This window comes from Callithrix jacchus, chromosome 12, assembly GCF_049354715.1.
Source record: "Callithrix jacchus isolate 240 chromosome 12, calJac240_pri, whole genome shotgun sequence".
NCBI lineage: Eukaryota > Metazoa > Chordata > Mammalia > Primates > Cebidae > Callithrix > Callithrix jacchus.
The window spans coordinates 71,723,667-71,738,680 of NC_133513.1; the positions used below are offsets into that span (position 1 = coordinate 71,723,667).

Consider the following 15,014-nt stretch of genomic DNA (forward strand, 5'->3'; position numbering starts at 1 on the left):
GTTATTATGAAATGAGGGGCCTAACAGCGGGGCACAAGGGGTATCTGACCAACACAAGTTGGGAGAGAGCCCAACAGCATCTTATTCCCATCGCTTGCTTTCTAACGCATCCTAACAAGAACCAGGACTGCCCTTTCTCTGTTATACCCTAGCCAATGTTTACCACACTTATGTAAACAGATCTTCTATTCAATAATTCTTATTTCATCCAAAATAATTCAGCTAGGCAATATTACACAAAGATCCATCTACCTTCAAAATTTCAGTCTCAACTATCCTTAACTTTGGGGTTTTAGTTACTGTTGGTTGACAGTGAAGTTAACCTCTATTAAAAATGTTTGCTACTACTGTGGGTGATTAGAACCCAATGTTTCTCAAAACATGCCAGTTAAAATACAGGTTTCTGGGCCTTGAGAACTCAGTAAGCGGCACTGTACTAGTGTCCAAGTGATTGTTAATTCAAGTACAGAAAACAGCAGATTTAACCACATAGATATTTTAATTGTAGTCATTTATTTATTGGTCCAATACGTATGATACGAAATGTTTCTATAGGATAAATTTGTATTTTCTCCACAAAATAAATTAACAGTAAGTATTGAGTGGTATGAGAACCTACAAATTTATTAGTTTACAGGTTGAATAATCACATTAAAATTCCAATGCATAATTAGAGGAACAGGGAGACTCAGATCCGATTTAAAAGAGAATGTGATTTTCTTAAATCAAGAAAGAAGATGATTTTCCACCATCTTTGCAACAAGGAAAATAAAAAAGCAAACTCCTCAATAGAAAATACACTTTCATTCAAAGTGAAAGGGCACCATCTAGTGACCAAAAATATAAATTATCAGTCAACACGAAGATGCATGAGCATGCATGCACAGACACTCACCAAAATGTAACACATCTACCTTCAGGGTCTAATCAGTGCTTTTTTGGAAAGTGGTTCTTCAAATAGTCAAGTTTAAAATAAGGACAGAGAAAAACAAACATGACAAAATTCCGGTTTAGATTGCTCAAGTGGCTAGGGGCATTGCACTTTTCATTCTCTTTTTGGCTCTTGTTTAAAAGATGCATACAAGATGTGGGCTTTTATTTCAGGTTGAACTTAATTTACTCATTTCAATTCCTGAAATACATATCTGTTTTTCAATTACTGTTAACAGTTTACAATTCAAACAGGTCTCTGTAATACCACAAGGGATTAAGATTTCATTTAATCCATTCTGTAAATACTTGACAGAGAAAGGTCAAAGTATTAACCACATTAAAAAACATAAAAATGAAGAAAAGGTTAGCTATCAAGAGGGCCAGAAGATGGTATAATAGAAAAACAGGAAATAAGTCTAGAGCTTCCCTCTCCTAAAATTAATTGCTTTGAAGAAGTCCAAATTAGGCATGAAGGTTTTGAGACATTTACTCTTAAAATAATATTCATTACTTTAAAACCATCCCTCAGGTTCCCTGAACACAGGGGTCATGTTTAACTTGGTTTTGTAACCACCACAGTGCCAAATAAGTGGAATATACTCAATAAGCTACTGTTGAATGGGCAGATGGCACCATAATTTAGGAAATGGCCAAATACAGAGAGAGGAGATGGGAGTCTATAGAAAGAGCCTAAAGCTCATATCCAAGGTGACTGTGTGTCCTGTATTTTCTAAAAGAGTTCTGACTTCAAATACTCTGATCTTAGCACCTCTTGAAAAATACAGAAAACTGTCATATATTCATCCTAATGTCTGGTTTTTAGATTCCTGTCCTACTCACATTTCTCTGGTATCATCCTAAGGAAGAGAAAGTGACCAGAGGATAATCCAACCTTTGCTAAGTAAAACGAAGCTGTAATGGACATGCATGTGAAATGGATATTTTATATGTGAATAATGCAAAAGAGAAAAAATTGCCCCTTTTTTAAAATAGTAAAGTTTTGAACAAAGGTTCTTGTGCCTTTCATATGGATATTCTTAAGTACTTAACAAGGCAACAATTGTCATAAGGACACTGCTAAACACCATATTTTCAATAAAAATAAGATATTTCAATATTTAAAATTAAAATTTTACTTTCTCCACCTTACTCTAAGAATACTGAATGTTTTTATGAATTTATGTGAAGTTTAGTTATGCTCTTAAAAGATTATCTCTTAGTACTCTGGTTTCTACTGTGTGGTTTTCCATCCTTGGAAACATTCCTGCCCCTGGAAACATGAGTGAATATTTTATTGCCTCTTCCTTCTCTCCTCAGGCCTAAACCTCCTTCACACTTCATTCCCATTCCACAGCAAAATGTACAGAAAATACTCATGCCAGCCGTTTGCATTTATTATGCTACAGAGAGTAATGTACCATTGACATATGATGAATGTAAGCCAATCTTTCGTCAACAATCTGTAGCCACTTTCCTATCTCCATGATTGAGTGCTGCTGAGAAAAAGAGTCAACTCACTAAATTCACAATATTTATTCCACCCTCAGCATATACATTTAGAGACAGAAAACAACAGAAAATCCCTAGTTTGACCACCTCCCTGCCTCTCACTCACAAACAAAACAGAACAAAAGTTATCCTATGACAGTTGTAATTTTGGGGAAAAGTTCCATATATTATAAATGGCTTCAAATCTGAATGGCTGTGATACATTTTATGTACATAAACAAAGCTGTCAAACTGGCCTTCAATCCCTGAGAGAGAGACAAGGGGACAGAATTTACTTTTTTCCTGGCGTGGAGCTCTTTTAAGTTTCTTTCAAGTTTAATTTCTTCCAAAAGCGCTTTATCTCTAAAACAATATAAACAAGACGGGCATTACTTAGGGCCTGGGTTTGTCAAGAGTGGCCAGTGTTGACAAACACTGAGGTGCAGCTCCAGCTTCCTCTGAAATTCTTTGCAACCACTGGGAATATGTCAACAGTCGGCAAGTAGTTCCAAAGTAATAATGGCCAAAATTTTTATGTAAGAAAGAATGTAGCCCTAGGCTTACAATTTTGTGAAAAATCTCAGAAAAAGGGCGTCAGTAAAAGCCCCAGGCTTCTCAAGGTCATTGGTTCACTTGGAATCATATAGGGAAGAGCTAGCAAAAGCCAGCATGTATCACATGGACTGTATTAACTTTTAATGCCTTTGACATGGTAACCGACTACAGATTTCCTTTATGATGTGGTGAAAATATGTGGCGTCCACAGTCAATCACAATTTAGCCATAAACAAGCTCTGTCACCTTGGAAAAGTCAATCACTCAAGTATAGCTTCTTAAAAAAACAGGAAATTCAGTCAGATCACTGCTGTATTTCCATATAAATGTAAATTTCTTTGGTATTAAATTGTACTACTATAAATTTCTAATCTAATAAGCAACTTTATTTTACAGTTTTTGATAATTCACATTAGGTAGTTCACTTAAAATCTAAAATGTTTCTAAGAACCTTAAACCAGCCTAAATCTTGGTGACACATCTACAACTGGCTTTCCTCTTATTTTGCACATTTTAAGAACATGTGATTTTGTATCAAAGTGGTTGAAAGGCAATGTTCACCCTACTGGAATTTCCTGAATAATGTGCTTTTTTTAGGCACAAAACAAATGCATTGACAACCCCATACAAAGACGAGATTCTACTTCAAACCCTGTCTGAGCCATCTAACATGGCATCTATTTTGACAATCAGGTTGGCAAGTCACTTTAGTGATCAGCAAAAGTGAATTCTACTCATAGTCAACTGGCCACTGCCCATATTTTACTGTGAAACATGTTTCCCCCGGCTTCTTAAGAAATTGACTTTCTTTTTGGAACAAAAACTGTATGCAGGCCAAATAACATACCAATATCACATTTTTTACAGTGAAAATACATACTTTATCAAGAGATGGAGAAAACTGGAACCGACTTATTAAGCCTGACTGGTAATAATTTTAGAAGAACGAACAGGACAACTAGAAGTCTATGCACTTTGCATTTATTTTGTAGCCAGTGAGATCGATTCCAGATTATTTCAAGGAATGTTCTCTGACAGTAAGAATTCTAATAAAAGAGCAAAGTATATTTCAAGAGGGGAGTTAAAAGAACTCAAGTCATGTAGTTAAAGAAAAATGTTAGTGAACAGCCATAACATGTCAGGTGATACAACCAGGGTAAAGAACAAATCCATCTCTAGGCATTCCCTACACCAAATACAGTTGACCCTTGAACAACATGGATTTGAACTGTGTGGGTTCACTTACACTTGGAATTTCTCTACTGCCCCTAAGGCAGCAAGATCAACATCCCCCATTCCTTTTCCTTAGGCTACTTAACGTGAAGATGATGTGGATGAAGATTTTTATGATGACTCACTTCTGGAAACTTAATAGTAAATCTATTTTCTCCACTGTATAATTTTCTTAATAAAATTTCTTGTTTCTAGCCCACTTTATTGTTAAGACCATAATATATAATACATATAACACAAAAAACATATGCTAATCAACCTTTTATGTTGTTGGTAGGCATCTGGTCAATAACAGGCTATTAGTAAAGTGTTTAGGGAGTCAAAAATTATACATGTATTTTTGTGTGGTGGGTCAACATCCTTGAGCCCCACTTATTCAAGGGTCAACTGTACATTGCTTTAGGATAAAGCATAAAATCATCCTTATGTATCTTATTAAATTAAATTAATTAATTTTTTGAGACAGGGTCTTGTTCTGTCACCCAGGCTGGAGTGCAGTGGTGTGATCTTGGCTCGCTGCAACCTCTGCCTCCCAGGCTCAAGGGATCCTACTACCTCAACCTAATGAGTAGCTGAGACTAGAGGCACCGGCCACCATACCTGGCTATTTTTTTGTAGAGACAGGGAAGGGTCTCACCATGTTGCCCAGGCTGGTCTCAAACTCCTGGACTCAAGCAATCCTCCAACTCAGCCTCCCAAAGGGCCAAGATTACAGGCATGAGCTACTGCTCCTGGCCTGTGGAGGTGTTAAAAAAGTCTTATTTTAAAACCAAAAAAATAACCTCCTTACTAGTCAACTAAAGAGAAGAGGAACAGAGAGCAAGCAGTACAAGAACAAATGTATTTTAAATTCAAAAACCTAATTTTCATGAGATTAATGTTCCCATTAGTAGCAATATCATTCTATCTATACACAATGAGGTCCTGTGGCAACTTCCTATCAAGATTCTATTTTTTCCGAATGAAACTTAATACATAACAGAAAAAGAGTATTCTTGACATGACAGTGGCAGGAGTGATGTGGGCCAACTGTAAGAAAGCAAGTATGACAAGTTCCTAAGGCATTTTCCGCTATCTTTTTGGCAATGATTGGGGATCAGATGCCCTCCTTGCAACAGTAATGAATACTTCAGGCAGGTTCTTGCTGAATGCAAGGAAAAGGTGGGTGGTCCATTCACATACCAAGGTGGAGCCTGTGGACGCTTTACCGATTGGATAGAAAAGAGCTACCAACTTGAGAAAATTCAAAACTAGCTGGAGGATAAATGAGAGCTTTTGGTGATGAAATACCAGTATTTCCAATATAAACAGCAATAAGAGTTTAAAATATGAGGATGATGTGCTATTAGAACTGTTCTTCACTGGCCTTTCAACTTCAGGAGGAAATGCGGCTTAATGGAGAGAAGGGGTAAATTGTACACATGCCAGTTTGTGTTAAGAGTCCACTGTGACTTATCGAAGCTGTTTACTTAATCAAAAACAGATTTGTGGGGGCTCTGCAAAAAAGCCTAGAAATAATCTCAGAGAATAACAATGAAATGCAAACAAAGGGACCGGGCACGGTAGCTCACACCTGTAATCCCAGCACTTTGGGAGGCCAAGGAGGAAGATCACCTGAAGTCAGGCATTTGAGACCAGCCTGACCAACGTGGTGAAACCCCATCTCTACTAAAAATACAAAATTAGTTAGGCATGGTGACACATGCCTGTAATCCCAGCTACTAAGGAGGCTGAGGCAGGAGAATTGCTTGAACCTGGGAGGTGGGGGTTGCAGTGAACTGAGATCACACCATTTCACTCCAACCTGGGCAACAAGACCAAAACTCTATCTCAAAAAAAAAAAAAAAAAGAAAAAGAAAAAGAAAAAAGAAATGCAAACAAAGTAGAAAGCAAAAATAAAGGCATATCAGATGAAATAATCAACAACAGATGTATTTAAGGAGTGTGAGAACTGGAAAAAGATAACTACCTTATCTTATAAACCACTTTGTCTTATGTAGTGTAAACTAAACCCCAAACATAATCTCAAAGTTGCTGTTCAGGTAGAAAAGGGGCAGGAAAAAATCCAAAGCACAAGGGAAATCCAGCTTTGGAACACGGAGGGCAGAAAAAGAAAGAAACACAAAGCCTAACTCAATTAGTTTCCTGCAGCCTCTTGGCATCTCAGCTCTACAGTCCAGAGATAAGGAAGAGGATTCTGGGAATGGGAGGAAAGGAAACGAAGTGCCAGGAGGAAATCTGGAATCATCAGAACGGTTTGTATATAACAGTTCTACAGAAAGCATGGGTAGTGCTAGGTTACTGCAAGGGAGGTTGTTGACATAAGTATGAGTGGGAGATGGGCAACTCTTGTGACAGTAGAAACAAAGCCAAGACACCCCACAAGGCAAAAACAATGAGAGGATCCAGGATGAGGAGGAGGAAACAACACCAGCCCTCGGCAACGGCAATGGCATCCCAGTCCAATATTCGATGGTCCTTTTGATAAAGAAACGGGCACTGAAGTAGGGACGGAGGCATGTGCTAGGATAAAGCATCCCCAGGAAACTGTACTGAGATAACAGCAAGTTATGCAAGAACTTCTAAGAGCCAGAAGTGACTAATCTGCCTTCTCTCTCCCAGGAATACTGATGTTCACAGCGTGCATGACAGGTCCCAGAGGTACTGCCTGTGGTCTAAACCCAAAACACTGTAATCTGTGGCCAGGGCAGACTGTTCCTTTTTACAACAGCTGGGACTTTTGATGAAAAATCTTAACACACAACTGTTGGTTGCTGTTACAGAGTAAGACACTATGCATTTAAGAGTTCCCATACATTAGACTAGGAAAGTCCTATAAATAAAAAGGTGACCACGTCATATCACATACATGATCTCTTTATGTCCGACCTACTCAGAGAAGAATTTAGAAACTGGAAATTCTGTCTTTTGAAGAGATTCAAAGAACAATTATGGGTGTATGCAGGAAACAGCAAAACTTTTAGAAATTCTATTCTAAAAATAACTTACCAACTTGAGCCTGGCATTAGAATCCTTTGCCTTTCTCATCTTTGTTGTAAGATCTAGTATAAAGTTTTACATGCTACACTAAAGAGCAGCTAATTATGGGTTCAATTGACTCTGTGTGTTAAAGTTGTGTTTCAAGCTTGTTCATGATCTCAAAGTTGGTAATTTTCACAAAAAATTAAAAGTCCCTGATATTAGGTAAGTGGTCCTTAAAGAAAATTATCACATGGAAAATGCCTATCTGTCTTCTCACTCCCACCTTTTACAGGCTTGCTCAACAACAGATGTTAATAGTTTTTTCATGAAGCCACATATACTGGCACAATATACCTATTCCTCTTCCCAGTGGTGCATTATTCCTCATTCCAACTGTGTATTACTTGTTTCTCTCAAAGTAGGAATGAAGGGTCCTAATCTCTCAGTCCTAAGATATTTATATCTTTGGGTGAGGATAACTTCAAAATGGTCCTTTATTTTTCTTAAGAAAAATATCGAAAGTTCCTTTAGACCTAAGAATTTCTCAGACAGTACTCATCAAGCATTTATCCAAAGGTAATGTTGCTGCTTAAATGTCTTTTTTTGTATTGAGACAGAGTCTTGCTCTGTTGCCCAGGCTGGAGTCCAGCGGCATGATCTCAACTCACTGAAACTTCTGCCTCCCAGATTCAAGCTATTCTCCTGCCTCAGACAGCCAAGTAGCTGGGGTTACAGGTGCATGCCACCATGCCTGGCTAATTTTTGTATTTTTAGTAGAGATGGGGTTTCTCCATGTTGGCCAGGCTGGTCTCAAACTCCTGACCTCAAGTGATCCTCCCACCTTGGCCTCCCAAAGTGCTGGGATTATAGGCATCAGCCATTGCACTCAACCCTTAAATGTCTTAAATAACAAAACTTTTGAGCTTAGTCCTTTAAATATGGCTTTTCTAAAAGCAAGAAGGCATCAAAAATTGTATCGAATAATCACCTGATAAGGGTGATCAATTAGTCCTATCCTTTCTAACAAGAAAGATGATCTTCTGAAATTTCTTCCCATACAAAGAGCTCCTATAAATAAATAAAAAAAAAAAAACACTAATTGTCCCTTAGGAAAATGGGCAAAAGATGTGGATAAATAATTAAATACAAAATAGTAAATATATAAATATAAAGTTCAACCTTACTTTTTAAAGTTTTTAAAAGTTCAAATCACTTTTTAAAGTAAAATTGGCAAAAGTCTTTAAAATTAAAACCCCAACAACGATAACAGTTAAATTTCCACACTTTTGGTGGAAATAAAAACTGGTGGAGAATATCTGGAAAGGAATTTGGAAATATTAATGATCACAATATCATAATTTTAAGAATACACATATATTAAGAAGAAGAGAAGAAAACCAAATTAAAAGTGATTACTTCTACACAACAGAGTCAGAGGTAATTTTCATTTTATTTTATGCTCCAAGCTCTTCCATATTCTTCATTACAAACAACCATACTTTTATAATGCAGAAAAAATATTCATACCTTAAAAGATCTATAAAATCTGAGATCAATTCACTCAAATTACATCCTTGTACTTTAAAACAAAATGTATTCACGTCAGAACTTCCTGCTTTCCCAAGTACAATGTTTCAGGAATTCCCTTAAAAACTGAGACCCTTTAAATGTTAGCAATGACAATGCTTTCTCAATTAGATAAAAAAGTTCTTTCCTTCTTCTCTACAATTCTCTGACAGGCTTTTTGCCATGCAGTTTCTCAATTTCATCTCTTCTTATTTGTTGTGCTGTTATTTTGAATATTTTACTAACATACTTTGGCTCTGAATACAGAATTCCCCAGTGAAACTGGAGTGGGAATACATAATGATGGGGTTAACTGTCATGGAAAGACAAGGTTGGAACAGAGGGCAAATAGTTGGTGAAGGCCATATGTTTATGGCCACCACTAACTACACAGGGAATTCTTTCAAACATTTATGGCAACATCTCTCTTTTCCTGTAGTAATGGTCTCTGAAAATAAATGGAAACCAGGACAATCCTGGTAGTGGGGGTATGGTGCTCTTTCTTTAAAGAATTTTCCAGTGTCTCCCAAACAAGGATATTTAGAAAAGCAATATTTGGGTATCATTCTCAGGGTGTGATTAAGCAGCCTATTAACATAAGCAATAAAAACCTCACAAAACAGTACCCTCATAACAGTTTCAGCAGGATGGCAATTTAAAAGATGTTTTGCCTTCTCAGCAGAGAAGTCCAAGAATTGAGAACGGTACCTGGTTATGTGCCATTTGCCCCTGCCCTGGGGCTATTCTGTCTTTGGCTCTGTCTTGCTTCATGCCCAGGAAGCTGGACCAGCACCCCTGGCAGTGGCTGCGTGGCTCCATGACTACAATTCCACTGAGTAGTTTCTTGGCAGTTTCCTTTTTCACTGGGCTCCCACAATACCTTGTCCTCCCCTTGCCCGTTCAGCCCTCCGGTGATTCTAATGGCTCCCAGCTGTTGCCAGTTTCTGTGCCTCATCATCTATTAATATCCAGTGCTTGCTCACTTAACCCCATCTTCTGTAAACAGCCCCGTTGTTAGAGTTTCTTAAACCATTTCGAGTTAATTCCATTTTCTGGCAGACTGAGACTGATAAAACACCCATTCCACAAACTCCTTTCTTCTTTTCATGAAAAGGTATGGGCAGGGTTGTGGTGGTAAAGATTTGTGTTTGTCTCCTTTCTCCACAGAAGCACTGACTTGTAGGAGGTCGACACCATACTTTAGATAGGTTAAAAATAATATTCCTGAGGTCTTAGTATACACTTAAGAAAAATTGTTTTTTTTTTCTAATTTCCTGTTCAATACAAGTCAACTTCACAACTATAGTAGAGAATCACTAATGCAGTGTCCTCTTCATTTTTTCTCTCCTCATCTCCCTCCTCCCTCTCCCCAAAGGCTATGCAAATGCACTTTCATCAAATAATCACGCTTATTACTGGAAGTATCTTGGCACTTTCAAATGTTCCTTGATAAATATGTTGTAATGTTTATAGGACCTTTGAGAAATATGTGTGGATCAACAGCATTTTGAATTTCTTTAATATTTTCTTGGCTTCCATACAAATTCTACCTCTAAAGCATTTATTTGTATGTTCTACCAGAAAAAACATTGTTTTAAAGATGCAATCTTTTTTGTGACAACCTCAAATGTATTGAAGTGAGATTTCTGTAACCAATGAATTTACTTCCCACTGAGGGGTGGTAGGAGGTGTCTATTGATTATCTTCATGGGGCCTGTAAACAAATCAGCCTATAACTGCATCCAAAGACTATGTACATGTGTACTGGTAAACTTTTCTGAGTGGATCTAAAGATTCTCAGAAAGGCTAAGAAAGATAAGTCCTACTGTAAGTAGCGTGGAATTTTAAAGACATTCAGGGAACAGATCTTGGAATCTTTCAAGGATTCAATTTTAGTTTAGCATTATTACAAGCTGGTATTTATTTTTGGTTCAGAAATTTTCAACAATTATATTTTTAATATAATGTCAGCAATTATGTTTAAAACATGAATGGTAATCAATAGGACAACACCCAATTTGAGTTAATCATTACTTCCTTACAGTTATTATAAGAGACACAGGAGAAAACAGTAACAAAGAATAGAGGCACAGAATGTGACAGAAGCCACAATTGAATCGAATTGTTGTTTAACTCCTGCTCTTTTTAAAAAATTCTTGTATATTTTACTGGCGTTAAAATCCTACAACTTTTATGCTTTGGCTATAGAACTAGACCTTTGTATGAAATCTTGTTTTAGAAGCTATGTTAACTTCTAGAATTATATCAAAGAACTTTGGGCCTGCAATGGAACTTGAAGTTCTATCTGTGCTTTACATTCTTCACCAAGGTTCACTGAATGCCTACCGCGGGCCAGGCACTCTTAGAAACTGGCGTCACAGTGAAGATGACACCATGATCTTAGCCAGTAAGTGAGTACAGATTTTAAAACTTCTCACTCGTGGCATGCTTTCTTTTATGTAACATTCCTCCTGAACTGTCATCTAAACTGACACATTTTTAGTGACAGAAAGAAAACTAATTTATCAAAAAGCAAAGGTGAGCTGTTAAAATCTCATTTCCTTAAAACCATCTTTCTCCCCAAAGCCTTCAATGATTCCCCAATTTCACAGAATTAAGACTGTGAACTGTCTGCTCTGGTTTTCAAAGACCTCATGAACAGGACTGTGCTCAGCTTTTAACTTTTTCTTTTCCATTATTTCCCTTTATAAAATTCACACTATAATCAAACCAAAATACTCACCATTGCACCAAAATGTCCTATAATTTCCTATCTTCATGCTTCTGTGCCTGAAATCATTAAATACTGCACTATTATTTTGGCTCCCTCTGTCCAATCCTCACCACATTAAGGTTCACATAAATGTCATGTTTTGTCAGATCCCTCCAGTGCAAAGTAAATCTCTACCTCTGCTGGTTCCCTGTGACACTGCTTAGTCCTTTAGTAGGCCTATCACATGCTACTCCATAGTCTCATACCTGCCATCATAAGTCTGAAGGCCCTGTGATCTGATGGGAGACACTGTGCCCAGTTTTTATACCCCTCACAAAACAGACTATGTACCAAGTCTTAGAACACGAGCATTAGATAACAATCTGGATTTCACTAGAGTGACTGATACCTGCTTCCTTGTACTTTTCACGCTTTTATTCCCCCTTCCTCTACATTAAAAATGTCCTCCCCTTGGCATATCCATGACAGTCCTTCAGACTCTGGCACAATCACCAACTATTATATTCTCAATCAATTTTTCTTTAGGCAATAACCCTACCTCTCAGTGGGTCCTTCTATGAACTGACTCTAAGTCAGGCAACTTTTATTTTTTGAATCCTCCATCTCTGGCATGGGCTATGGAATAAAGTAGGTGTCCATAGAAATAGATAGTTATAAGGAGTAAACAATAAAAAGTAGGATAACATAATGGGCTTAGCAGTATGTGACACAGTAAATACTTCATAAGTGTTCGTTATTAGTAACTAAACAAAAGATTACAACAGCAGTTACCATTTCAGCTCTTATTTTTTTGTAGATCTTTTTAGAGATGTTTTCTGATTAGCAGAGCGTAACAGGTCTACATGACCTCCCAATCCCTCTGTTACATCTGCTTAAGATGGCATCTGTAACACTGGTGCAGACACATCACATGCTGGTGCAGAGTGACTTCTAACAACCAAAACCTCAGAGCCTTCTCATATCAACTGGTGCTCAGCCCTGTATTCCTCCCCTCCCAGGATTGTCCCATTAAGTCTAAACAACTTCTTTTTTATTATGGTTTTAGTATAAATTATAATCAAATGTCATATTAATTGTATCAGTGTTTGTGTGTTTTATTTTGTTTTTTATGGTAAATTCCCATTGAGTTGTTAGTACTATCCTCATAAAGAGAGATATGATCAAGGGAATCCAAACATATAACTCTTATTCTTAGATTAGTAGAGAAATTTTTATTTGCTATTTGACATTTGATATGTTTTTTCCCCCTCACTTTGCACAACATATCAGCATGATTACTTGGTTGAAAAAGGTTCACTCTGCAGTTTATGAGACAGTAATCTTTGACAGAAAGCAGTAAAAATGGGATATATTCACTTTGCCGTCATCTCATTGTTTCTCTCAAAAAAAAAGAAAAAGAAAAAATATCAGACTAGAATATTATGACTGCAATGGAAATTCTAAAACCTGGGAAATCAATGAAAACTAATTTACCACAAAATCCTAACATTTCTGTAATATGTATATTTTTCATAGCAGAGCCTCTCAATGATATTTACATATTAGAAAATATAGCAAAGGAGTTTCATGCAACAGTTCTAAATAAATTAAATGAAGCTATATCTGCTAAAGATTATAAAAGATTACTTAGAAAATTTTATAAAATTTTCATTTTGCAAGTATAATTAAAACTGTAAGAACTGATTTTGATAGCTCTGACTGAACATAAAATGAAGATATATAGGACTACTTTTACGCTTTTCAAATATTCATGCTAATCAGTACAAAAGTCCAAAACCCATACTACTTAATACTTCCTGTTTTAATGACCATTTTTAGGAATTAGGCCCAAAGTCTTGAATATTTTGAGTTCCTCTCAGCTCCCTAGCTGGTAAAGCATAAATAAAGTACAGGTAGTAAAGTACACTATATGAAGACTGTGGAATCTCAAAAAGCCATTGATATACATAATATTTTCTAAACAAAAATCACAATCATTGATCTTTAACTTTAGAACTATTTATGTAAATATATTTGGGCCAACTGTAGTTCAGAGAGCACAATGAAAAGATGGGGGAAACAAATTTTTAAATCAAACAATATATAAGAAATGGTATTTATATTCATAATGGGACAAAATCATTCCCTGATGAAATGTGGGCCTCAAATGAGCAACTGCTTTCAAAATGGTGAGTTTTCAAGCTTAGGAGTGACTGACGAACAAAAAGTGTATCTATTAGTGGTATACACTGTGAATATATATATTAAAACCATTACCATAATCAAGTTAACATACTATCACTTCACAGTGACCTTTGTGTGTGTGTGTGTTGAGAACATTTAATTTCTATATATTTATTATGAACTATAGTCACCACACTGTGTATTAGATCTCCAAAACTTATTCATCTTATAAATGAAAGTCTGTAACCTTAATCAACATCTCCCCATTGTCCTCACACTCAATCCCTGCTACTACAAGTCTACTCTGTTTCTATGAGTTCAACTTTCTTAGAGTTGACAAATAAGTTATATTATGCAGTATTTATCTGTCTGTGTCTGGGTTATTTCACTTAGCATAATGTCCTCCAGGTTCATCCATGTTGTCACAAAAGGCAGTACGTCCCTTTTTTTTTAAGGATGAATAACATTCCATTGTGGACTCACTATTACTATTTTGTTGTTTTCTGATTGTTTTGTAGTTCTTTTGTTCCTTTATACCTCTCTTGCTATCTTCCTTTGTAATTTCATGATTTTCAACAGTGGTATGGTTTATACTTTATTTTTTGTGTATGTACTATAGATTTCTGTTTTGATGTTACCATGGGGTTACATAGAAAATCTTATGGTTATGAGTCTATTTGAAGCTTCTTCACTTTTTACTCCCCATCTATTTTATGTTTTTGATGTTATAATTTATTTTTATATTGTGTATCCATTAACATTGGTGTAGCTATAGCAATTTTTTAATATTTTGTCTTTTAACATTTATACTAGAGTTAAAAGTAATTTAAACACCACCATTACAATATTAGAGTATTCTGAATTTCACTACATGTTTATTTTTACCAGGGAATGAAAATACTACATTTTCATGCTACTAATTTGTGTCTTTTCATTTCAGCTTGAAATATTTCATTTAGCATTTCTTGTAAGGCAGTCCTAGTGGTAAGGAATTCTCTTAGCTTTTGTTTGTCTGGGATAATCTTTATTTTTCCTTACTTTACAAGGGAAGTAAGGAAATCTTTATGTTCCTTACTTTACTTGACTCAGTTTTGCTGAGTCAAGCATCAGTGAAAGACAGTTTTTCCTTTCAGCTCTTTGAGTATATAGTCCCACTCCTTTGTGACCCATGGGATTTTCACTGAGAAGTCAACTGACAGTCTTACTGAAGTTCTTTTACATGTTAGCAGTCTCTTTTCTCTTGCTGATTTCAAAATTCTCTGTCATTGATTCTTGTCAATAAGATTATGTCTTGAAGTTTTAGTTTGGTTGAACCTGTTTGAGGACCTTTGAGCCTCATAACCTGGCTGCCCATATCTCT

The 15,014-nt window shown here is 36.3% G+C and overlaps 2 protein-coding genes across 15 annotated transcripts in view; one reads left to right on the forward strand and one right to left on the reverse strand.

Annotated features, from left to right (window-relative positions):
- The window catches only part of LOC128929302 (uncharacterized), a 397,062-nt gene extending 385,890 nt beyond the window's left edge, over positions 1 to 11,172 (forward strand). For all 3 annotated transcript variants that reach the window (XR_013524975.1, XR_013524974.1, XR_013524972.1), the window contains one exon: positions 11,087 to 11,172. The gene's annotated coding sequence lies outside the window, so the exon portion shown is untranslated. The remainder of the gene's footprint in view (positions 1 to 11,086) is intronic.
- The window catches only part of BICC1 (BicC family RNA binding protein 1), a 318,114-nt gene that overhangs the window by 58,393 nt on the left and 244,707 nt on the right, over positions 1 to 15,014 (reverse strand). The gene's annotated exons all lie outside the window — the stretch shown is intronic.